The sequence below is a fragment of the Hyperolius riggenbachi genome, chromosome 8 (genome assembly GCF_040937935.1).
Source record: "Hyperolius riggenbachi isolate aHypRig1 chromosome 8, aHypRig1.pri, whole genome shotgun sequence".
Lineage (NCBI taxonomy): Eukaryota > Metazoa > Chordata > Amphibia > Anura > Hyperoliidae > Hyperolius > Hyperolius riggenbachi.
Window position 1 is genome coordinate 221556705 of NC_090653.1, and position 26713 is coordinate 221583417.

General features: G+C 44.8%; 1 protein-coding gene across 2 annotated transcripts in view; it reads left to right on the forward strand.

Annotated features, from left to right (window-relative positions):
* The first annotated feature begins 2190 nt into the window (after positions 1–2190).
* SCAI (suppressor of cancer cell invasion) overlaps positions 2191–26713 on the forward strand; it is a 252826-nt gene continuing 228303 nt past the window's right edge. Inside the window, exon 1 of one of the 2 annotated variants that reach the window (XM_068248199.1) lies at positions 2191–2347. The gene's annotated coding sequence lies outside the window, so the exon portion shown is untranslated. The remainder of the gene's footprint in view (positions 2348–26713) is intronic. The other variant, XM_068248201.1, reaches the window with a different exon arrangement.

A 26713-nucleotide genomic window follows, 5' to 3' on the forward strand; every position in this document is an offset into this window, starting at 1 on the left:
TCGCAAAAATATCGAAAACTAAAAGGCATAGAGCAGCCGTTTATATATCATTGAAAAGAGGAGAAAGAGAGCTTTAAAATTATATGCATCTTTCCATAGTTACTGCACTGCTCAGAGTCCCTTTAACCATTATACCATCCAGCCACCGCTGACTTTGGAGAAAAGTCGTCCTGTGGCCGCGATTTCGATCACGAAAATATCGAAAACTAAAAGGCATAGAGCAGCCGTTTATATATCATTGGAAAGAGGAGAAAGAGAGCTTTAAAATGATATGCATCTTTCCATAGTTACTGCACTGCTCAGAGTCCCTTTAACCATTATACCATCCAGCCACCGCTGACAGGATGGCAAGGGCTGGTTTATGTGCTGATGGGGCCCCTTTGACTCTGAATGGGGCCCCAAGCGACTGCTTTTGTTGCCTGGTCGGTAATCCGGCCCTGGGAGGGGATGCGGCGGTTTAGTTAGGGCTAATATGTTAAACAATATTTTGTGATTAAAAAGAGGATTTTTAAGAGACTTCAATGTCTCTTTAAGCAGGTCTCAGCGTTCCACTGACAAGATCTCCCTCCAGTCGAGGGCACCTCTAGCTACGTAATACTTTGGGACACCTCTAACTACTTAAAGGGAACCTTAACTGAGAGGGATATGAATGTTTCCTTTTAAACAATACCAGTTGCCTGGCAGTCCTGCTGATCTCTTTGGCTGTAGTAGTGGCTGAATCACAGACTTGAAACAAGCATGCAGCTAATGCAGTCTGACTTCAGTCAGAGCACCTGATCTGCATGCTTGTTCAGGGGCTGTGGCTGAAAGCATTAGAGACACAGTATCAGCGGGAGAATCAGGCAACTGGTATTATTTTAAAAGGAAAAATCCATATCCTTCTCAGTTTAGGTTCCCTTTAATACCAAGGATAGCTCTGGCTACCTAATACTAAGGGGCTCCTGTAGCCCCCTATGAGGGACATGGAAAATAAGATCTCGTTCACATTGGGTGCGTTCAGAAACACGTTAAAGCGCATGATAAAAAAAACACGTGTTGGTGCACATTTTAGTGTATGTTTCAGTGCGTTGCAGTGTGCTTTTTTTAAGCGGACCCATGCTTTTACATGCGCTTAAATACATTTGTTTGAGCATGTTTTGCTTATTGTAGCAGTAGCAGATGTCAATAAAGATTTGTTTTCATTTGATAATTTTTTTCTTTAATTAGGGGTAAAAAAACATATGTGCTTCTATGCGCTAAAAAAGCGCACCCATTCACTTGCATTGATGTGCGCTTTACAGCTCAGTGCACAGAAATGCATGCAACACCATGTTTTTGTAATGGACATCACAGTGCAGCGCATAGATGTGAACCAGGCAGATTCAATTACATAGGAAAATCATATACCTTGGAAAATGCACAGCGCAATGCGATGTGAAAAGTGCACAAACACGGCCCTGGTGTGAACGAGGCCTAGGGCAGAAGTGACAGCTCGGCCCTAGTATACTTGCAGTGCGGTTCGGCAGGGGTTTGTGGGTTCATGGAGGGCAAAGTCTAGGGTGACAGGACATCTGTGCTCCTGCGATGTAAATCCTGGCCTGGTGGGCACTCATTTTTCCGTGCTCCATTATTTCTGTGTTCCCACTAATTAACATTATACTCAGTAGTGGCAAACTAATTGTTCTGTATCCGTATGTAGGGACTTGATTGTGAGCCCCTCTGAGGGACAGTTAGTGACAAGACAATATACTCTGTACAGTGCTACGTAATATGTCGGCGCTATATAAATACTTTAATAAATAAAATAATGTGCCCAAATTCTCTACCTTCCTTCTAGCCCATGGGTTTCTGTTTTTAAGCACTGTGCAATATCAACGTTATACATGCACATAAAAACAAAGTAATCTAGCTGAGAATGTTTTCCATAATTTCTTGTAACAAAGGGAACCAATCTAAGGACCAGACTACAAATTTCCAGTTTTAGTGGAATTCCCCTTTAATTACAGTTTATTTTCCCGCTCTGCCTATGGTAACTGTAGTAACGGTTTCCACACGAACGGTATCGTCTTCGTGTTGCCGCAAGAGGGCACTTATTCTCCTTCTATACCAGATCAACCGAACGAAAGGGGAGGGCTGCCGCAGCTAACAGGCAGAAGTCTCTGCCAATCGCAGATAGCTGGCCTCCCTGAGCTGACGAGCGCCGACCAATCGCAGGGCGCCAAGGGCCGGTCTGAAGCAGGTCGGGTTTGGTTGCATAGTGCAGCATAGCACGGCTACAGCAACTGGACGGGAGCCGCGGTTGGGTCGGGAGCGGGGCCGGAGGGAGAGGAGGCCGGGAGATAGCTTGTGCTGAGGGCTCGGAGAGCGGGTATGTCACATGACACTGCATGGGAGCCCCATGCCCTGTGCTGGGGACTCTCATGTCTTATGCTGGTCACGTACAGATTCTGCTGCTGCTACATATATAGCATACACATAATGGGATGTCATTGCATGGCTATTCTATGTCACCAATGTAAATACTCCATAGGTGCCAGTCAAGCTGCAGCTCTCTCATGCTTATCAAACCCAATCTCCTATTAGGGTTTCTTAGGTTTTTATATGTGATTGTGTATATATTGGTGTGTGATGAATGTATAGATCGCTATGTAGAATGCTGTGGTTTGATTTGCAGGGACATGTTTGTGCTCAGGATACCTTTGCTGGAGGTATAGCAGATTCTGTCACTGGTGACAATGATGTCCCCAGACAAGGGATAGCACTTTGTGGTTTGTGTCTGTGACATCATGGTGTTAATATGCTGGCAGTGATACCATCACCAAATAAATGTGGCTAGAAACTGATCGCTGGAGCCATGCAAGCGGTTCCTTTTTCCAAATGGTGGTTTGGTGCTGACAGCGATGGCTTTTTCTTCTGGCCTCTTATTGTTTTCCTTTTTGTGATTTTGTTGGTTTTTTTTTTGGGGGGGGGGGGGGGGGGGGGGGGAGATCACCACAGTTATGTAGTAAATGGATTGTTTTATTACTAATCACCTGTACACTTTTCTTCAGCCTTTGGCTCCATCGCCGATCATCATTACTTGCTCCATCACTTATCCCCATGACATGCTCCATCACTGATCCCCACTACTGCCGCTCTGATTTTGTATCTCCATCATTGATTACACCTGCCTCCATTCATGTCCTGCTCTCCCATCTCAGATCCCTACTGCATCCTCCCCCATTCTGCTCCTCCATCTCTGATCCCTACTGCTGCCTCCATCATTCTGCTCCATCACAGATCCCTTCTCTCTCCCCCTTCTCTTATATTCTGCTTCTTCATCTCTAGTCCTCACTGTCTTCTCTCATATGCTGCTTCTTCATCTCTGGTACTCACTGTGTTCTCTCATATACTGCTTCTTCATCTCTGGTCCTCACTATCTTCTCTTATATCCTGCTTCTCCATCTCTGGTCCTGGCTGTCTTCTCTTGTATCCTGCTTCTCCATCTCTGGTACTCGCTGTCTTCTCTTGTATCCTGCTTTTCCATCTCTGGTCCTCGCTGTCTTCTCTCATATCCTCCTTCTCCATCTCTGGTCCTCACTATCTTCTCTCATATCCTGCTTCTCCATCTCTGGTCCTCACTGTCTTATTTATTTAGTTTTATTTATTTATTGTATTTATAAAGCGCCAACATATTACGCAGCGCTGAACATTAATTTAGGTTACAGACAATATTTAGGGGTGACATACAGCAATATGACAATACAGGAATACAAGAAAACCAGATCACACAGCACATTATGAGTAACAGGTAATGCTTAGTCAGTCACTGGATGGAGCATGGAGATTGGGCAAGTTAGGTTCACTCAGATGCATAGCATGGGTTCACAGTAATGGAGGTGCATGATCAGGTAGGACACAAAAGGAGGAGGACCCTGCCCAAAGGCTTACAATCTAGAGGGAGAGGTAAGGACACGAACGGTAGGGGACCAGAGTTCAGCTGTAGGTTTAGAACACTTGTGAGGGGTAGTAGGCCAGAGTGAAAATGTGAGTTTTGAGGGCTTTCTTGAAGATGTTGAAGGAGGGGCTGCCCTAATGGGTGGAGGTAGGGAGTTCCATAGTGTTGGAGCAGCTCTTGAGAAGTCCTAGAGGCGTGCATGGGACTGGGTGATGCGGCGGACGGTTAGTCGAAGTTCATTGGAAGAGCGGAGTGAGCGGCTAGGTGTGTACCTCTGAGTAAGATCGGAAATGTAGGTTGGACAGGTTTTGTGGACAGATTTGTAGGTCAGACACAGTATCTTCTCTTATATCCTGCTTCTCCATCTCTGGTCCTCACTACCTTCTCTTATATCCTCCTTCTCCATCTCTGGTCCTCACTATCTTCTCTCATATCCTGCTTCTCCATCTCTGGTCCTCACCCTCTTCTCTCATATTCTTCTTCTCCATCTTTGGTCCTCGCTGTCTTCTCTCATATCCTCCTCCATCTCTGGTCCTCACTATCTTCTCTCATATCCTGCTTCTCCATCTCTGGTCCTCACTCTCTTCTCTCATATTCTTCTTCTCCATCTTTGGTCCTCGCTGTCTTCTCTCATATCCTCCTCCATCTCTGGTCCTCACTATCTTCTCTCATATCCAAGTACTCCATCTCTGGTCCTCACTGTCTTCTCTCATATCCTGCTTCTCCATATCTGGTCCTCGCTGTCTTCTCTCATATCCTGATTTTCCATCTCTGGTCCTCACTGTCTTCTCTTATATTCTGCTTCTCCATCTCTGGTCCTCACTGTCTTCTCTTATATTCTGCTTCTCCATCTCTGGTCCTCACTGTCTTCTCTTATATTCTGCTTCTCCATCTCTGGTCCTCACTGTCTTCTCTCATATGCTGCTTCTCCATCTCTGGTCCTCGCTGTTTTCTCTCATATCCTGCTTCTCCATCTCCGGTCCTTACATCCTCCTCCATCTCTGGTCCTTACATCCTCCTTCTCCATCGCTGGTCTTTAATCCCTTCTCGCATCCTGATTCTCCATGTCTGGTCCCCACTGCCTCCTCTCTTGGTTCCTACTACTTTCTCTCTTACCTTGTTTCTCCTTAACTGTTCTCTCTCACATCCTGCTTTTCTTCTCCTGTCCTGCTTTCCCATAATTCATCCCCTCAGCCTCCTTTCCCATCCTGCTTTTTCATCACTGATCCCCACTGCTGTGTCTCCCATCCTATCACTAATCACCGATTTCCCCCCAGCCACCTCTCATTGATTATTGATCCCCGCAGCTACTATCCTGCTACTCCATCTCTTATCCCCACTGCTTGCTCTATCACAGATACCTTCTCTCATATCCTGCTTCTCCATCTCTGGCCCTTACTGCCTCCTCTTATATCCTGCTTCTTCATCTCTGGTCCGTACTGCCTTCTCTTATATCCTGATTCTCCATGTCTGGTCCCCACTGCCTTCTCTCTCATACTGCTTCTGCATCACTGATCCTTACTGCCTTCTTTCATATTCTGCTTCTCTATCTCTGGTCCTCACTATCTTCTCTCATATCCTGCTTCTCAATCTCTGGTCCTTACTGCCTTCTCCCATATCCTGCTTCCCTATCGCTGGTCCTCACTGCCTTCTCTCATATCCTGAATAGCCATCTCTGGTCCTCACTGCCTTCTCTCATATCCTGCATCTCCATCCCTGGTCCTCACTGCCTTCTCTCATATCCTCCTCCATCTCTGTTCCTTACTGCCTTCTCTCATACCCTGCTTCTCCATCATTAATTCTCTGCCTTCTTTCACATCTTTTCCATCACCGGTTCCTACTACTGTTTCTCTTACCTTGCTTCTCCTTAACTGGTCTCTCTCACATCCTGCTTTTCCTCTTCTATCCTGCCATTCCATAATTCATCCCCTCAGCCTCTTTTCCCATCCTGCTCTTTCATCACTGATCCCCACTGTTGTGTCTCCCATCCTACTCTTCCATCACTGATTTCCCCAGCCACCTCTCATTAATTATTGATCCCCATAGCTACTATCCTGCTTCTCCATCACTGGTCCCACTTATTTCTCTCACATCCTGCTTATCTTTTCCATAACTGGTCCCCACCACCTCCCTCTCCTATCCTGCTTTTCCATAATTCATCCGTTCTACTCTGTCTTCCATCACAGATCCCCACTGCTGTGTCTCCCCTCCTACTCCTCCATCTACAACTAATCTCCCCACCAGCCTCCTCTGACATTACTGATTATTCGAACTTCTTCTCCTATTCTTCCATCAATTCTGCCCTCTGTCTCCTTCCATCCATCGCCGATCCCCACAGCTTTGTCTACTATCTGGCTTCTCTCTCACTGTACCTACTGCCTCCTCTCACATTCTGCTCTTCTGCCTTTGCTCCCTACTGTTTCCTCTCCGATACTGTTTTATCAGCTCTGATTCTGAATCTCCTCCCCACTACCAGCCTGCTTTTCCATCTTGTATTTTGTATACTGATGTCCACAGCCTCATCCTGCTCCTCAATTACTGATCGCCACTGCATTCTCTCTCATTCATGCTCTTCCATTACTGATCCACACAGCCTCTTCTCCCATTTTTCTCCTCCCTATTTTTCTCTTTCATCACTGATCCCTTATGCCTGCTCCTACTCTCCCATTCTGGTGCTTCACCAGTGATTCTCACTGCTGCCTCTCTCAACTTGCTCCTCCATCATTGATCTCTACTGCTTCAGCTCCCAAAGTTCTCTTATGTTTTTTATTGCCATTACCTTCTCTCTCCTCTATCACTGATCTTTTCTGCTTTCTCTCACATCCTTATCCATCACTGATCCCCACTGTCTCTTCTCACATCCTGCTCCCCCATCACTGATCCTCACTGTCTCCTCTCACATCCAGCTCCCCATCACTGATCCCCACTGTCTTCTCTCACATCCTGCTCTTCAATCACTGATTCTCACTGCCTCCTCTTACATTCTGCTCCTACATCACTGGTCTTATTACATCCTGCTCCTCCATTACTGATCCTTACTGCCTCTTCTAACGTCCTACTACATCATTGATTCTCTCTGCCTCCTCTCTCATATCCTGCTCTTCCATCACTGCTCCCCACTGCCTCTTTTTACATCCTGCTACATCACTGGTCCCAACTGCTTTCTCTCCCATCCTGCTCCTCCATCACTGGTCCTCACTGCCTTCTCTCATATCCTGCTCTTCCATTACTGGTCCCCACTGCCTTCTCTCATATCCTGCTCTTCCATTACTGGTCCTCACTGCCTTCTATCACATCCTGCTCCTCCATCACTGATCCCCACTGCCTTCTCTCATATCCTGCTCCTCCATCACTGGTCCCCACTGCCTTCTCTCACATTCTGCTCTCCCTTTACTTGTCCCCACTGCCTTCTCTCACATCCTGCTCCTCCATCACTGGTGCTCACTTTTTCTTCTTTCATACTGCTCCTCCATCACTGGTCCCCACTGTCTTCTCTCATATCCTGCTCTTCCATCACTGGTCCCCACTGCCTTCTCTCATATCCTGCTCTTCCATCACTGGTCCCCACTGCCTTCTCTCACATCCTGCTCCTCCATCACTGGTCCTCACTTCTTCTTCTTTCATCCTGCTCTTCCATCACTGGTCCCCACTGTCTTCTTTCCCATCCTGTTACATCACTGATTCTTGCTGCCTTCTCTCATATCCTGCTTCTTCAACATTGTCCATCCAGTGTTGCCAACTCATCCCTTTAATTACTGACACATCTAAGTTATACAGGTTCTGGGGCTATTTGCACATAATCAGTGCCTTAACTGCATCTACCTAGCCACAAAACCTGTATAATTCATATGTGTCAGTAATTAAAGGGATGAGTTGGCAACACTGTGTCCATCCCTACTGTCTCCTCTTCTGATCCCCTGGGGTTCATCTCTTCTCTTTATCACTGCATCCTTTTCCTTTTAATTCTGCAGTCACTGATTTTCCAGTGTCACCCCTTTGATCACGCACCTCCATAACTAATCCTCACTGCCTCTCTGTCTCCTATTCTCTGTCTTATGGTGGCCACTTATGATCCAGTCTTTTTTGTCCAATCTTACCAAATCTATGTAGTAGAAGGGTAAACTGAGTGAATATATTGAATGGATACTTTAGGCAGTTCCATATATTACATAAAATTGGTAAGATTGAATCTTTAAAAAGCTAAAACTAAGACAAGGGTTAAAAATTTCAAGTTCATGATTTTAATTCATTTACTGATTCCTTTTGAGCTGTGTGACTGCCACTGTTTTTACAAACAGCTCCTCACTTTGTGCTATACAATACTCCTGCTTGAAGTTGCTTGTTTTTGTTTGTCTCCAGTGTCCTGAATGCTGCTCATAAGTGGCTTCTGAGCATCTGTTCCTCTGTATGAAAAACCAGCCCATTGTTACGGCATGAGCAGGCTTGCTGTGTATGGTTATAGGCTATGCTTGTTTTTAGAACTTGAACTCAGAAGGGTGTATTTTTAGGGACTGAACAAATATCTGCACTTTCACTGCAGTGTTTATAATATTTGATGGGGACTATTGCAGATGGTGAATGCAAACTGAAGTATTGGGTAAATCTGCAGCTATTTAATTTTTTGGCTATTGTGGTTAAAGGGAGCCTGAAGTGAAAATTAACTTATGAGATGATGAATTGTATGTGTATTGCAAATGATAAATAGAACATCAGTAGTATAGAAAAAAAACCTCATATTTTTATTTTCAGTTTTTTAGCTTTATTTTTAAGATTGCATCAGACTGTCAGAGTTGCAGTTTAGAATCCACACTCTGCCTTTTAAGCTGAGAAAGAAGCAGAAGTAATGACCCTTTTAACTTCCCTGCATTAAAGCTCTGTTGATAGTGATTATTCTCCATGTAGACTGATCTTTCTTGGTGGAACAGTTCAGACGATAATTGGTGTTAGTCATTCATACCGAATGATAACAAACGATCGCTCCATTTCACGCTTCTGCTAACAGTCCAAATGGAAGACCGTTGTTGTGCTGTCATTTAATTCAAATGTTCTCTGACGTCGTTCGCTCAACGCTAATCATTGGAGTTCTTCGACAAGCTGTTTGACAAGCTAATTTGCATGGATAACAATGTTTTTACCTCTTATGGAATTGGAAAACAGAAATGGACTTCAGATGTTTTTCCATAGGGATATGACTATGTCTCCCTATATCAGGAAAATGGCGCTACACACAATGACCCAGACCTGCTTGAAATTGTACTTTCTTAAAGGAACAGTTGATTCGCCTCCTGCTATTCATCAATAAACCAGATTAAACTAAGGTGTCAGTACCCAACAGATAGTAAATAAATTGCAGAGTCCACAATCTTCACAGTCCTGAAAGGAGAACTGTAGTGAGAGGTATATGGAGGTTGCCGTATTGATTTCCTTTTAAGCAGTACCAGTTACCTGGCAGCCCTGCTGAGCTATCTGCCTGCAGAATCACACTAGAAACAACCATTCAGCTAATCTTGTCAGATCTGACAAAAATGTCAGAAACACCTGATCTGCTGCATGCTTGTTCAGGGCCTATGGCTACAAGTATTAGAGGCAGAGGATCAGCAGGATAGCCAGGCAGCTGGTATTGCTTAAAAGGAAATCAATGTGGCAGCCTCTATCTACCTTTCACTACAGCTCTCCTTTAACCTGCTGAGCGGTCTGGACGAGCTCAGCTCGTCCAACACCGCCAGAGGCTGCCGCTCAGGCCCTGCTGGGCCGATTTTTGTCAAATAAAAAGCAGCACACGCAGCCGGCACTTTGCCAGCCGCGTGTGCTGCCTGATCGCCGCCGCTCTGCGGCGATCCGCCGCGAGCAGCGGCGAAAGAGGGTCCCCCCAGCCGCCTGAGCCCAGCGTAGCCGGAACAAAAAGTTCCGGCCAGCGCTAAGGGCTGGATCGGAGGCGGCTGACGTCAGGACGTCGGCTGACGTCGATGACGTCACTCCGCTCGTCGCTATGGCGACGATGTAAGCAAAACAAGGAAGGCCGCTCATTGCGGCCTTCCTTGTTTATTCTGGGCGCCGGAGGCGATCGGAAGAACGCCTCCGGAGCACCCTCTAGTGGGCTTTCATGCAGCCAACTTTCAGTTGGCTGCATGAAATAGTTTTTTTTTAATTAAAAAAAAACCCTCCCGCAGCCACCCTGGCGATTTAATCAGAACGCCAGGGTGGTTAAATAGAATCTGTATTGTTAAAATCGCTCAAAAGTAAACATACCAGTGCGTTAGGGGACATCTCCTATTACCCTCTGTCACAATTTCGCCGCTCCTCGCCGCATTAAAAGTGGTTAAAAACAGTTTTAAAAAGTTTGTTTGTAAACAAACAAAATGGCCACCAAAACAGGAAGTAGGTTGATGTACAGTATGTCCACACATAGAAAATACATTCATACACAAGCAGGCTGTATACACCCTTCCTTTTGAATCTCAAGAGATCATTTGTGTGTTTCTTTCCCCCCTGCATCTCTCATGCACTGAAGTTTCAGGCTGCTCTTTTCTTCCTGCAAACAGCTTTGCCCTTGTTTGTAATTCCTCAGTATGTGAAAGCCCAGCCAGCTCAGAGGAGGATTTATCCAGCTGATTAGAGCAGCTTCTCTCTTCTCTCTTATCTAAATAACACACAGGCAGTGTGCATAGAGGGGCCAGGAAGGGTGAGTTCATAGCAGAACCACAACACTGAAGAACTTGGCAGCCTTCCAGACACAGGCCGACAAGTCTGACAGGGGAAAGATACATTGATTTATTACAGAGACTGTCATAGTAGAAAGTGCTGCAGTAAGTCAGAACACATTAGAATAGCTTTTGGAACTTGTAGGATGATAAAAAACAGGATGCAATTTTTGTTACGGAGTCTCTTTAAAGGGGAACTGAAGAGAGAGGTATATGGAGGCTGCCATGTTTATTTCCTTTTAAGCAATACCAGTTGCCTGGCAGCCCTGATGATCCTCTGCCTCTAATACTATTAGCAATAGCCCCTGAACAAGCATGCAGCAGATCAGGTGTTTCAGACTTTAAAGTCAGATCTGACAAGACTAGCTGCATGCTTGTTTCTGGTGTTATTCAGATACTACTGCAGAGAAATAGACCAGCAGGGCTGCCAGGCAACTGGTATTGATTAAAAGGAAATAAATATGGCAGCCTCCGTATACCTCTTACTTCAGTTCCCCTTTAATGTCAGTAGTGATCCTCTCAAAAATGGCACAATTGGTCCACCACCACACCACCTGATGTATACAGACTCACTAGATCCACAGACCTATGTGTAGGTCAGCAAGCATAGTGGAATTTGCATATACAGGAGTGGTTCATCATGGGAAACAATAGTTGCTTACTTAAAGCTGAATTATTGCAGATACTTTCTGTTTCAAGAATGTAAAATTATATTTAGTACCAAAGCAATGTTGCGAAGAAGAATGGAATGGAATGAAAGCCAAAGCCCCTAAGCAGTGATGTAAGAGTCTGATAGTCATACAAAAAAAACCAAAAACGAATGCTGCTAAAAGTGAGTCTATTAGCTGCTGATTTACAAGGGTGTGCATACCGTGTTTCTTTGAAAGTAGGACCTTCCCTGAAAATAAGCGCTAGCATATATTTGGAGCATGCTTGAAATATAAGCCCTCCCCTAAAATAACCATAGCACCTGACATATACAGGAAGTAAACAGAGATGTCACTTCCTGTATACAGCACCATTACTGGGCAACACTAGCTGCCTTCACTGCAGGTCACGCTGATTTGAGGTGTGAAGTATGTCGTTAGGCAATTCAGTAGGGGTATCTGGACTTTCTGGAGGAGGGGGCCGGGAGCAGAGGAGGTAAAACATCAGCGGGGGAGATCTGGCTATATACAAGGGGGATATGGCTATATATACTGGCCATATACTAAAGAGGGATCTGGCTACCCCCACAAAATAAAAGACCTCCCAATAAATAAGTCCTAGCACATCTTTTGAAGGTAAAATTAAAATAAGTGTCTTATTTTCAGAGAAAACATGGTAGTGTTTCAAAATGCATATACAGTATTAATCAACACCATCCAGTTGTAAAATACTTTTTATGGCATCATAATAGACAGAATAAATGTAGAATTATAATTGGAACTAAGCACAGCTTCTTTTTCAATCACCATCCAATCTCATCTAGTCGACTACATGTATTTTTACCCATGTCCGTGTTACACTATAAAAAAAATCAATAACTAGCATATTCAAATAAATCAATCCTCACTGATTCCTGTACAAGCAGACCTGATGGGGAACTGCATTATAACAAAGCATCATACTAGCGTTTGCAGGCGATTCCACAGTCAGAACCTAATGGGCATCCAGAGCTCTGGTGGGTGAGAGAAGCAATGCAGCCAATCTGTACCAGAGAGGAGGGGAAACTTTACCTCTCCCGAGGACCTACTCACCACCAGGTGGAACATGGTCATCAAGAGTGGCGTGGATCTGATGGGGAATAGCATGCATAGCACCCAACATAGGGAGCACATCGTTCCATCATGCCCACATTCCCTGGGACCCACTAGGTGCATGTACATTGAACACTGTTCTGCACCACCTGGTAGTTAGAAACGTTATCATAATAGTAAACAGCATTGTATCCGGCACAACTCATGCCAATGCTGATTTGGACAGGCTGTTGCTGTCCCACAATATGCTAAGGCTATGTTCACAGTGGGTGTTGTGTTCCCTGTAAAAGCAGGAATGCAGCAGAATGTTGTGTAAGTGTTGCATCACATACAGTCAATGAAAATTATGCTTCATTGTCACTATTAAAGAGAATCTGTAGTGAACCCCCCCCCCCCCCCCAAAAAAAAACCAAAAACAAAACACAGATACTCACCTAAGGTGAGGGAAGGGTCTGGGTCCTTCCTGTGCCCCTCCCGGTCCCTGCATTCCCATGTATGCTTCACTGTTCAAATATCGCGCCACAGGAGACTTCGGAAGTCTTCGGAAGCACTCTGGCTTCTGAAGACGGGCGGCTTGCACATATAAAGTACGGAGAAGCCCGAGTGCTTCCAAAGACTCCCATAGCCCACCCAATTCAGAAGAGAGCAGTTTGGAGACTGCTAATGGGGGAGTCTGCGGGGGAACGTGTGGTGTACAAAGCTTAATAAAGGCATCGGTGTGGTATGGAAAACCTTAGACTGAAAGAGTATATATGTATATATATATATATATATATATATATATATATATATATAATATATATACATACTAGACCTGATGCGTCCATGGAGCAGCGGTGTCTTGTGGACCCTTTCCCTCTAAACTACTCTTTTTAAGCTACACTGCCCAGCTATACTACAGTACCCCCTGCTGCCCACACAAGTTACACTGCACTACACTACTTTAACCCCTGCTGCCCCACCAGCTAAGCTACTGTACACTAACCCCTGCTGCCCTACCAGATATGCTACACTGCTCTGCACAGTTACTCTACAACTTTGTTGTAAGCTCTCAGCTGATCCATCTGCTGCGCTCCTCTTTCCCTTTGCTCCAATCCTGCTGCTCTAAATGCGCTCCTCCGACTCCTCTATCTGAAACTGCCCAGTATACACTGCGGTTGCCTGCTGCTATCCGTACTTCCTGTTAGTGGTTCCTTGTTACTGCTTGACCCCATCCCCGGACTGCATTTTATGGACATATGATAAAAAGTAGTTTTAACACAGAGGAAATTTGCATTGATACCAGACATAGAACACTTAGAGAGAAACGTATGTTTTCACAGGCTTGCTTTCTGTGACAGGATTTGAACATGCATTCACGTTCCGTAGAGTTGTGTAGATTATGTGGCTGATGTTTTGTTTGATGGAACATTTCTGTGATTTGCTGAGTAAAATATCACAATATAACACAGCTAAGCTTGCAGCCTGCTAACGATGCTTTGCTGAAGGCTGGCACACAGGCTTTCACTAAGGCAACACATTCTAGGACTGATTTGCATTCTAGTAAGAACCCTGCATTGTTTTTGCATCATAATTACAGTAGATTGGAGTGGGGGTTGGGAGGAGGGATTGAAATATGTTTTTATGTATTTAAAGCAAACGTGATCTTTTATTGTAAAAAAACAACAAAAAAAAAAAGTGATGTGACGGAAGTGCTTCGAATAACGCACAGGCGACGCAGAAACTCTAAAGTGCATACTACAGATTTTGTGGTGCGCAGGGAAGTCGCTTGACGCACTTCCTGTGTGGAAGTGTGCACGTGACTTATATGTCAGACAAGTCGGGAGGGGGGATTGCAGATTTCCTTGCCACCACTATCTGCTGCAGAGACAAATCTGCATGCAATGGCTCTGCGGTAGGCTCTTCTGCGGCTAGGGATGAACTCTGGATCAAATGCAGATGAAATCCGAATGAGTTTGATTCGGGGGGGGGGGGCCTTGGGTAAAACTTTCCCCGCAGCCTTCTTCTTTATGACGCGTCCAGCACTGCGTTCCAAGCGGAAGCAAACACTTCTCCCGGGTTGCAGGAGGAGGCGTAATAGTCACGTGACACTGCTTGGAAAGCAGCGTGGGACGTGCTGTGGGATGGATTAAAAAAGACGGCTGCTGGGTAAGTTTAACCCCCCTGTCCCCCCCCCCCCCCCCCTTCCCCTGACACATTCGCTCAGCTGCACTAATTAGGAGGATGAAATCCGAATGAAACGCATTTGTTTCTGCAGCAAACAAATTGCACCACACCAAGGTCCATATGCAATTCAACTTATCCATAAAATGCCTTTTAAGCCACCAGAAAGCAAAAAAATACTCAAAAATAATGTTAATAATACTTTTTCATCTACTGTTCAGTATGTTTTCAGTTGAAAAGTGCTGGAAAGTTTATTTTACATTGAAAATGAAAAAATATCTCCTAGGAGAAAATTGAAATGCATATGGGCCCAAGTGTGCATCAGCCTCAGATGTAATGCAGGCAAAGAAGCTCTACTGACCATTGTGCACCTTGATTGACAAATATTGTGTTCATCAATGTGTTTGACTCTAGCAACAACGAATGCTCGTACACTTTGAATCATCGCACCGCATAACCATGTGCAAAACCGTGTCCATTACAGCGCAATGTGTCACTTCAGTGTTCTCCCCAGAATTTTTTTCCAGCCGGGTGGCATGAAATAGTAGCCGGGTGGCATGAAAAAGTAGCCGGGTGGGTCGAGATGAAAATGCAGGGCAACTCTGCTTACAGCATAGGAGGAGGTGAAGAGGTGAGCCGATGACAGCCGGGTGGTCACCAAATCTAGCCGGGTGGAGCACCCGGCTAAAAGAGCCTGGGGAGAACACTGCACTTGAAAGTACCCTAAGGGCTCTTTCATACTTGGATGGTTTCGTTTGATGCGCTGTTAAGGTCGCATAACGTACCGCTAACGCAACGCATGTTAGCTTTGAAGTTGGACTCTACATTGCACTGCGTTATGCGTCTCTTGATGCGTACGTGATGCGTACTTTTTGACGCATACGGATCAAACGAAAACGGTGCATGCGGCACATTTTAAAAAAACCTAAACATTACTGAGCATGTGCAAACAGTCTAATGCAGCCAAATACGAGTATAACGCACAGCACGCTGCACTTTCATTTAACGTGCAGCGTTATACTCCAACGCAACATGGGCACTGTGAACAGCCCATTGATTTTTCATTGCTGTGAGTTGGGCTGCGTTACAGGCTGCTCTAACGTGCGTCTGTAACGTCCCACTGTGAAAGCAGCCTAAATTGTATTTTTGGTTCAATATATAGACAACATATTTGATTTTGGCTCAAAGATTTATTTTCATGCCATGTGGATATTGTCACCTTACAAAGTGGGTCACTTAAAATACCCCTATATAGTGCCCTTATTTATTATACCCCCTTACTTGAAGTGCCCCCTACATAATGCCCCCCCCCCCCATTATAACTCTTTCAGATTGTTGTGCCCTCTCATAGTGCCTCCAGTTCTATAGTAACTTGTATTTAATTCCCTCTGTGTATTATTTCCAAGTAGTCCCTAGTGGTTTCTCCAGCCTCCTAGCCTCACAGAGATCAGCATGGGAAGCAGGCTGGGAAAGTATTATAGTTGCCTCTCTTTGTGCAAGCGATCACGTTTCTCCCAAATCCTGTTCTCCAGCCAGCTTCCTCTGCCATCTGTACCACGTCCAGTCTGTACTGATGACATCATCAGGCCTGGACTCCGGGATTATGGCAGAGGAGATTGGCTAGGGTACAGGGCATGAGAGCAATCCCATCAAAGCTGCCACAGGGAGTGGTGATTTTAAAGTGAGCTGAGCTGAAGCTGGGGTTCAAAAACAGATACTTACCATGAAGAAGGGGAAGCCTCAGGATCCTATTGAGGCTTTCTTCGGTTGTTGGAAGCCCCCCTTTGATGAGCGTGCCCCCCCCCTCCGCATCGTGACCGTGCAGCTCCTTTTCCGAATTGTGCGTGCACGGGCGCTAATCGTTGGGGGGGGGGGGGGGCAGCGCTCAGCGACAAGGGACAGCAAACCAGGGACAATATGCTGTCTGAAGCCAGCCTAAGGGCCCTTCACACTGAGTATGTTGGCCGGTTGCTTTGCACTACGACATGATTGCTGCGCAGTGTGCTTAGTGTGAAGGTGAAGCCAACAGTGTGGAAAAAGATGTACTAAGGGACAACTGAAGTGAGAAGATAACAGAGGCTGTCATATTTATTTCCTAACAGTACCATTTGCCTGGCAGCCCTGCTGATCTATTTGGCTGCAGTAGTAGCTGAATCACATCAGAAACAAGCATGCAGCTAATCTTGTCATATCTGACAATGATGTCAGAAACACCCAATATGTTGCATGCTTGTTGTTCAGGATCTATGGAGAAAAGTATTAGAGGCAGAGGATCAGGAGGACAGCCAGGCAACTGGAATTGCTTAAAAGGAAATAAATACGGCAGCCTCCATAACCCTCTTGCTTCATTTCTCTTTTGTTTAGCATTGTGCAGTCTTTTGATCCAATGAGCTAAAGAGGAGAATTCTAGGTGGCTTTTTCACCAAACTGAATTGTTGCTATGGTTACTAGCAAGTTTCCTAAATTACAGCATCAGTAGACATGGGCTGGATTCACAGTGGTCCATTGCGTAACACACACTTTATAATGCGTGTGAACTGCAATGGAGACCAGGCATAAACATTAGTACAAGCCTGCATGCCATGAGTTAGAATAACACAATCAGTGACAACGCAGTACTGTGAACAGGCCCATAGAATTGTATGGGCAGTGAGCTGATACAAAGAATTATTCTACAACACAACTGAGCATTGTGAACTAGGCTTGAAGCATAGTATAATATTTGATACTGTAGAAGTATTTGTGGCTTGTATAGTTATGACATGTATACTAACCCTTACCTAATCATAGTACTAGTCAGACTGTTTATGGACCGGTTCACACGACAAATGAAAAACACGCTTTGATCCAGCGGATGTGTAAATAGATCCTATGTTAATCACGCCGCACGGACCCTTCTCTTTTGTTATTCGTACTGCTCTCCTGACGCTGTACCCCACTTGCGCTGCTGTCATACCGACAGCCGGGAGCTACTGACCCTGTGATCACTGTGAGCCAATCACAGATGAGTGGGCTGCAGTAGCAGCAGAGCGGCAGTATTGGCGGGAGCATACGGTGCCGTGTGCTAATTAAAATCTATAATAAACCTAACATTTATAGCGCTTTTCTCCTGTTGTACGCGAAGCGCTCAAGAGCTGCAGCTACTAAGGGTGCACTTAAAGGACAGCTGTAGCGAGAAGTATATGGAGGTTGCCATATTTATTTCCTTTTACGCAATACCAGTTACCTGGCTATCCTGCTGATCCTCTGCCTCTAATATGTTTAGCCATAGGCTCTAAACAAGCATGCAGCAGATCAGGCGTTTCTGACATTATTGTAAGATCTGACTGGTTTAGCTGCACGCTTGTTTCTGGCGTGATTCAGTCACTACTGCAGCCGAATAGACCAGCAGGGCTGCCAGGCAACTGATATTGTTTAAAAGGAAACAAATATGTCAGCATCCCTATTCTCCTCACGACAGGTGTCTGTTAAGGGTGTTAGTAAGTTTTGCCCAAGATCTTCTTACTGAATAGGTACTGACCCTAACTAGGATTCGAACTCTGGTCTCCCATGTTCAAGGCAGAGACCTTAACCAGTACACTTGCAGCCAAATCTACGCCCTGGGAGGGATAACCGGTCCCAAATAGGGCTTAGATTTAAATAACCGTAGTCCGGAAGCAGTTAAGCATGAGAGCAGAATGGAATCAGGAGCGAATCGCATATTCCTGACCAGCAGGATTTTTCCAGAGGCCGCAGACACTGCATATGTGCAGAGAATCAGTGCAAGTTTCTGAGAATGGACAGTGTCTGTGTCCACTAGGCTGTTTTCCCCCTCTGTTCCTGCTGTAGTGACCTTGTCTTCTATGTCCTCCGCCACAATTGAGCTTCTCCACCGCTGCTAGGCTTGGGGAGAAGCATAGGGCTCCCATTGGATTGCTCAGCAGTGGTGCCAGCATCGATGGAGGACCTGAATGACAATGGCGGCAGCAGTGGACTAGATGCTCAGCGGTGGCGAGTGTGAACATCTCCCTGGACATTGTGACAGGGCAGCATGATCCTTCACATCTGCTTTAATGTGAACCTAGTCTAAGCCTAACAAAGCTCTGCAACTGAGCGCCTATACAGGTCAGGAGAAACCGTTGTGCAATGTCCCGATACGTCGCGATCCTGCTGCTACAGCGAATGCAACGCAGTGGCCTCTGTGAGGCCTCATTCTCACCTAAAAACGCAAGCATTTATGTTTTTCCCCTCTCGGCACTCCACTGCGCGCTGCATGTTTTGAAAAAGCGCTTTTCTAAGCGCGTTGCCAGAGCGGTTTTGTCATTCACTCCCTGACGCAAGTCAGGAAGTGAACTCTTTGACCCAGAAAAGAATAAATACAATGTATTTATTCTAAAAAAACGCAAATGCAATCGGCGCATAAAGCGGTTTTGTGAGTGTTTAGCGCTCTTCCTATACCTTCCATTATAGCAAATACTCCCCAAAAATGGTACAGGCACCGCTTTGCTAAACGCACAGCGCATGAACCGCGCTGATATGAACCTTCTCATACAGATTCATTGCACAAGCGTATTGTGGGCGATTTTAAAAATTGCCTGCGCTTGAAGAAAGGCCGAAAACACCCCTAGTGTGAATGAGCCCTGAACGTGGCCATAGTAAAATTAAACATGCAATGTGGTCCATAGCTGTAGCAAAACTGACCCCTGCCAGAGGTTGTGAACAAAAGCTCCATAATGTTTCCTAAGTACTCGTATAGCACAACACACAAGCAAAAAAAAAACCTCTTACTGTACAACACACAAGTATATTATTGCTAACGAGCCCTTTCTAGTTATGGTTCCATTAATGCAGTAAAAGGGAATTGAGAAAGCCATTCTTCCATCAAGACTTGGTAGCTGCCGCAGCTTCCTGTATTGGCACGCTGCTAGCACTATCAGGCACTAGAAAATACATTTGCATTCAGGATGAGGCTGCCATTTCCAGCCCTGTTACTGTGTGTTCTGTTTCTGTAGTGTCAGAGTGTTGCCACCTGCCAACCTGGCAGCAGCTTACTGTAATAGAATAAATTACCCGTATCTGTCTGACCTCTTAATGCTACCATAATAGGCTTCCGATGCTTCTCTAAAAATGGATTCAGTCTGTCATTTTTTTTCTTCCTCCGCTTTTCTACTTGCATTATAAAGAAATGTGAATATAAAAAATTATCCTGGGAGAATCTAAAGGAGAAACATTTAGATACTTTGCCTATCCCTCTCTTTGCCTCTGTTCCAGCGCTGGGGCTCCCCAAAGTTTTCCCGCACTGCGCAGGTGCAGAGCGCATGAGCTTGCGCTCGAGCTTGGTGGAAAAAGCTGTGCCTGTTCGTCTCTATGCAAGTGCAAGCTATTGGTGGGCCTGCAGGGGTCTCCATGCTGGAATAGCAAGAAGGAGGGCAGGATAGGCTTACATCTCCCAAGTTAAGAACCCAAATTGGGACCTTTTTCAGGAGGACCCAGACGTTTTTCTCTCCCAAGGTAAGTACCCAAACTGGAACCTTTTTCAGGAGGACCCAGAAGCTTCTCTCTCCCAAGGTAAGTACCCAAATTGGGACCTTTTTCAGGAGGACCCAGAAGCTTCTCTCTCCCAAGGTAAGTACCCAAATTGGGACTTTTTTCAGGAGGACCCAGAAGCTTCTCTCTCCTATTGGGACCTTTTTCAGGAGGACCCAGAAGCTTCTCTCTCCCAAGGTAAGTACCCAAATTGGGACCTTTATTTGAAAGCAGGTGCTTTTGGCGCACATCGAAACAGGGCTGTGGAGTCTGAGTCGGAGCAGTTTTGGGTACCTGGAGTCGGTGGTTTCAATAAACTGAGGAGTCGGAGTTGGATGATTTTTGAACCAAATCCATAGCCTTTGTAAAAATGAGGCTAAGGAGTCGGAGTCAGAGCAATTTTGGATACCTGGAGTCGGAGTTGGTGGTTTCATAAACTGAGGAGTAGGATGATTTTTGTACCGACTCCACAGCCCTGCATCAAAAGCCATATAGTTCCCAACTTAGGCGACGCTATAGCACCACTAGTGCTATAGTGAATGCCCTGCACCGATCGATGAACCTCGAATTACTTCTCCCGCCGAAATTGCTACAAATGCAACGAGGCTTCGTGGACAGATGCAAAGAACTCTAATCACGCGTGCAATCCATTGACTTTAATATGCAGCAGTGTACATTTCCCCCTGATTCTGATTAGTGTGCTCCCGTTTTCCGTGCACTACTTCTTGTTTTCATTTGTGATTTTTAATGACTGACCACTTGTTCGGGCCAGTGAAAGCCACGCAGTTCGATCTATTTACAAGTGACGCATCAGCCATTACCATGGTCACATGTCACTACTAGCGTGGACGGGAGGAGTGCCAGTGTGCTGGGCAAAGAGAGTTTATGTCTTCCCGGCACCGTCTGCTTGCTTGGGGGAAACTATGTTACAGGGAACCTCCAACCCTCCCATAATCCGTGAGGTCCATCGGCGTCCTCTGGGCCCCCTCCGTTATTCCGCTGGTTGCTCCATTAGAACAGGACGCTCGTGGGCAGTTGCGCATGACTCCCAGCCAAGTCGCACACTAACGGAGCCACCAGCGGGAGAATGGAGAGAGACCTCAAGGATTTTGGGGGCTGGAGTAAGCCCCAGGTAAGTTCAGTGTGGCATTTTTACTTACTGTTCAGGGTCCCTTTAAAAGGAAATAGGGTAAATATGGCAGCCTCCATATAGCTTTCGTGTGGGGGGGGGGGGGGGGGGGTCTGGTTTTTCTGTTTTTTACCTACAAGATGCCAGCATAGTCTTTGTCTTGTGTATACCATTCACTACATTTGGCCTTTTGCTTTTACAAATGAAAAACCAGGACAGACAGCAAAATATTGTGATCCATCAACCTCCCCTTCTAACCCAAACTCTACTTTTTCCAAACAAAATACATTTTAAATCCACATTAACCACATAAGTGCACTACATCACATTCAAATTGTGCTCTGATCAATAATGCAATTATAATGAATTATTGATTTAGACCCCTGCAGTGATCTGAGAACCCCTTACACAAGCATTCTTTATAAGCACTTCCCCTTTAATGAACTCCAGACTAGAAGAAAATCCTCAGATCCATTACATATAAAATTGAATAAAAATGAAACATTTCAGGAAACAGAGAGCCATCCTTGAGAATCAGAAATGGTGTGATTTCTTTTCTATATTGTGTTTTGGAAAGGGGTCAGTTGGACTTGAGCTTAATCAAGCCCTGTGGCCTTAGAGAGAGCATGTGGCTGATATAGCTCATAGTACTTGCTGTCCTGCCATAAATAACATGGTCTGATAAAACCGTCTAATGAAGACATGCGTAGAGTGCTTGCGGCCCTATCCGAGTGTGACCTTGCTCTAGGCATTTTGTGCAAATATGGCCTAAATAGCTATATATATATATATATACACTATACACCTCGTATGCTTGTTCTTCTTTATCCACTATCTTCCCTTATTGCCGATCTTGTATGTTGCTAAATCAAGAAACATTCTGAATGAAAATAGAATGAGATTTACATGAAACCATTTCTTTGCTGCCCTAGATACGTACCTATATAGCTAAAAAGAAAACCCACAGGAGAAGCCTGACAAAGAGGATACTAGAAAATAAAAATGCCAAAAATCTCAAATTTTTTAATGTTTGAAGTGTTTTGTCTGTTTTTTGTTTTTGTTGTTGTTATTTTAAAGCAGTAAGGCTACGTTCACAGTAGTACGCTGCGGAGCTGCGTCATAAAGTCTTATAACGCAGCTTACTGCACTGCAATGATAAGCCTATGGGACGATCACAGTGCAGCGTTAGCGTCGCATTGTAACGTTTAGTGTTATGGTAACGCACTGCTGCAGTGCGTTACCTCTAAATGCACACGTTACCGGGTACAAGAAAGCATACTTTTCATTGCCTGTATGCATTACTGTACCTACTGTATGCAACGGTAACACAGTATTAATGTGCAATACCACCTTTTTTTGTGTTGTAATGCTGCTTTGCGACTTTAACGTTACATCGCAAAGCAACTGTCCCACTGTGAACCTAGTTTGTCAGTCAGAATGTTTCACTGCAGTGACCTTTTTATTTTAAAGTGGACCTGAACTCTTGCACAGGACATAAGGAAAACATAGATAAATGCACCCTGAAATGTATTTAGGCTGGTTTCACAGTGGGACGTAAAAGTCCCCTGCTACAGCAGCCAGTAACGCAGCCTAACTCACAGCACTGTAAAATCAATGGGCTGTTCACAGTGCACACGTTGCGTTACATAGTAACGCAGCACGTTTAAACAAAGTGCTGCATGCTGTACGTTATACTGGGCTAAGCAGCGTTAGACTGCTTGCACATGCTCAGTAATGTTCCGCAGCCAGCCACATGGCCAATTAATATTCACTGCACTGTGGAGACTCATGGTGGGACTGTAGTGTTGTCCGGATCATGAACGAATCTTCATTTGATCCGGATTTTTTTTGTGAGTCGAATCATCCGGATCATCACATAGGCCTGGTGCACACCAGAGGAGTTTTTCTGAGCGTTTTGAGGTTTTAAATCTGCTGCTAATGTTATCCTATGTGTCTGTGCACACTGGAGCAATGAGGTTTTGTAAAAAACCCATAGCATTACATTGGGAAGAGCTTTTGAAACCTCTAAAAGCTCTTCCCAATGTAATGCTATGTTTTTTTTACAAAACCTCATTGCTCCAGTGTGCACAGACACATAGGATAACATTAGCAGCAGATTTAAAAACTCAAAACGCTCAGAAAAACTCCTCTGGTGTGCACCAGGCCAATGAAAGATTCGGTTCACAGTGGATGTCTGTCTGAAAGAAACAGGAACATACAGAATGTACAGTGCAGGGAAAGTCCTGTCCTGCTAGTCATTTCACCCCCAGTCTGCTTCCCTAGTAAAATGATTCAAATGATTCGGTTCAAAGATCCGGATCTTTTCAATGATCCAATTCAAATGATCCGAATCCTTAAAAAGATCCGGACTTCCTATCACTAACCTGTAGCGGCTGCTTTGAGAGCTGCATAACGCAGCTCAATCTGACGTCCAACTTCAACACCACCATGCGTTGCATTAGGGGCACGTTATGCGGCCTTAACGTCCCCTAAAACGCAAAGTCTTGGTGAGAAAGTAGCCTAAGACAGTTTAGTTTGTCTAATTCCCCCTCATCTGTGTCTAATCACAAGTTGTAATTTTACCCCCAGCTGTCACTGCCACGGTATAGAGGCTAATTTGAGAGCACGGGATGTTAACAAAATGTCTGCTTCCGTGAAAGCAGGAAGTAGAAACACCAGATTTATTGCAGGATTTGTATCAGCTGTTACAAAGAAAGGTTAAAAGGTTATTATGCTGTTGCACATTTTTGAGAGCAGAGGGGAAGTTATGAGTTTAGGTCCGCTTTAAGAAAAACTGAGACATACTTTAAAGTAAAAATAAAATAAAAAAGAAGCATATGCAAAAGTATAGCAAAAAATTAGAGGCAGTGTTAAATTCAAGTCCAACACTGGACAGGTGTTGAGTCTCAGTATTTGGCAGTGTGGAAAACTTGCGTTTTCCCTAATGCATTTTGTAGGAGACTATGCACGGCCACCTGTGTCATTGATTTTAATGAGGAAATGCACACTGTATATAATATTGTACAGCAAGTTCTAAGGGTTTTTCCCCCCAAATGCGAATATCACATTTATATGTGAATGAGCCCATTGAATTGCATTGATTGTAAGTTCTAATGCAGATTCGCATGCAGGAAAATCCAAGTGTAAACCTTGCTACAGGCACTGTTTACTTCACAGACTCGCTGAGTACCTGTTTAAGTCATGGCGAATCTGAACTGCTAGGATTTTGTACGAGAGTAAAAGGAATCGAAAAGCCTGCATGTCTTGCACAGATAAAGGCCAGTTTAGCCTGAAACAGCTGCTGTCTGCAAGTTGGATTAGTATGGCTGTGTAAAATGAATAAGCTATAGGCACACTGTACACCAGCGACTCTGGATGTGTGTGTGTGACTTGCCAGGGTCATAAAGGAATGATTTGTATAGTCACACATTGAACCAAAGTATGCTTCATGCCAATTCCTTTTTTCTCACATATAGCTGAATATTTGCAACAACTTTATGTTGTAAGAAGGCAAATTTTATATTCAAAGACCCTCAAAAAGAGATTTTGAAGGGCACTGATAGGAATTTAAGCTGCATGAAGGGATCTTGGAATCTACTAGATGCATTTAGGCTGCTTTCACAGTGGGACGTTACAGGCGCACGTTAGAGCAGCCTGTAACGCAGCCCAACTCACAGTAATAAAAAAAAAAATGGGCTGTTCACAGTGCCCACGTTGCGTTACAGTTTAATGCTGCACGTTCAATGAAAGTGCAGCAGGCTGTGCGTTATGCGGTTTTAGCCGCGGTTGTTTGCACATGCTCAGTAATGTTGTTTTTTTTTGTATTTTTAAGTGCAGGAGAGGAGGAGGGGAGAGTCCGCTATTATGCTTAGCCACATGGCTAATTAATATTCACTGCACTGCAGTGTTTACTTCCTGGAGCGGCCGCTTATTGGCTGGCGGGACCACGTGATGCGGAGTGTTCCGATCACGTGGTCTCCACAGTCTTTTAACGCATGTGCATATCACTATCGAACGAAAACGGCGCACCAAGAGCTGCATAGCACGGCTCTATGTAACGTCCACCTTTAGCACCACCATGCGGTGCATTAGGGGAAACGTTATGCAAACTTACCGTCCAAGTGTGAATGAGCCCTTACTGTATCTTTTTTTTTTTTTTTGCATTTTGTCCTACCATACAAATTGCTAAAATGTGACATCCCTTGTTAATCAATGGTTTAACCTAGTTCACATCTAATGTGTTTTTTTTTGTTCATGCAGAAATAAAAACTTACAGCCTGTCTCCTCTTTTCGGGACATCATTTTCTATTAACTGCATTGTTCCGCTGTTGAAAATGTGTATGTTTTTTTCAATGTAAAATGCATGAGGTATCTAGAAAACATTGTGAGAAAAAAGTTGGTCCCGACTTACGAACGCCCGACTTCTAAACAACCCGCTGATACGAACGGCATGGATTCTCCGTTTCCATGGGAACAAGCCAAAACAGTTTTTTTTTTAAAAGAGAACCCGAGGTGTGTTTAAAGAATGTTATCTGCATACAGAGGCTGGATATGCCTATACAGCCCAGCCTCTGTTGCTATCTCAAACCCCACTAAGGTCCCCCTGCACTCTGCAATCCCTCATAAATCACAGCCGTGCTGTGAGGCTGTGTTTACATCTGTAGTGTCACTCTCAGCTGCTCCCCCGCCTCCTGCATAGCTTCGGTCCCTGCCCCGGTCCCTTCCCTCCAATCAGCAGGGAGGGAAGGGATGCAGGCGGGGACTGGAGTTCTGCAGAAGGCGGGGAGAGCAGCAGACTGACACTATAGAGATAAACACAGCCAGCTCTGACAAGCTGTTTGTCAGTAGCGTGGCTGTGATTTATGAGGGATTGCAGAGTGCAGGGGGACCTTAGGGGGGTTTGGGATAGCAACAGAGGCTGGGCTGTATAGGCAGATCCAGCCTCTGTATGCAGATAATATTCTTCAAATCCACCTCGGGTTCTCTTGTAGTTTTTAAGAAATACAATTTTAAAAAATTCAAAGGAATAATGGCTTTTAAACTTGTTTAAGCAGGCACAGAGGTGACACAGAGGGGGACACTGGAGGCACAGAGGAGCTACAGGGGACAGAGATAGCACATTGTTCCGACTTAACAGATTCAGGTTAAGAACGGACCTACAGTCCCTATCTCGTTGGTAAACTGGGGACTACATGTACATACAAATTTTCTGCAAGTGGAAACCAGGTCCTAAATGTCATGTTTGTTCATAACTGAGTTGAAGTACAGTTCATGTGAGTTCTTTGCAAGAAATATGTTTACTGGTACATTTGAGTCATATCACTAGGAGGAAATAAACCAAATGTGGACATGCAAATGCGATCATTTAATTCTATAGATTCTACTTTTTGTGCAGAAACGAAACATGGCTACCATGCTATGGTACCTTTTGACCAATTTAGTGCACACTCATAAAAAATGAGTTTTAGGACAAAGTAGAAAGCCCCTCCTCCTGATTAATTTAATTGGGTTGTAAGAAATGGTCTTATAGGTACAGGGAGTAATGAGGTATTATTAATCT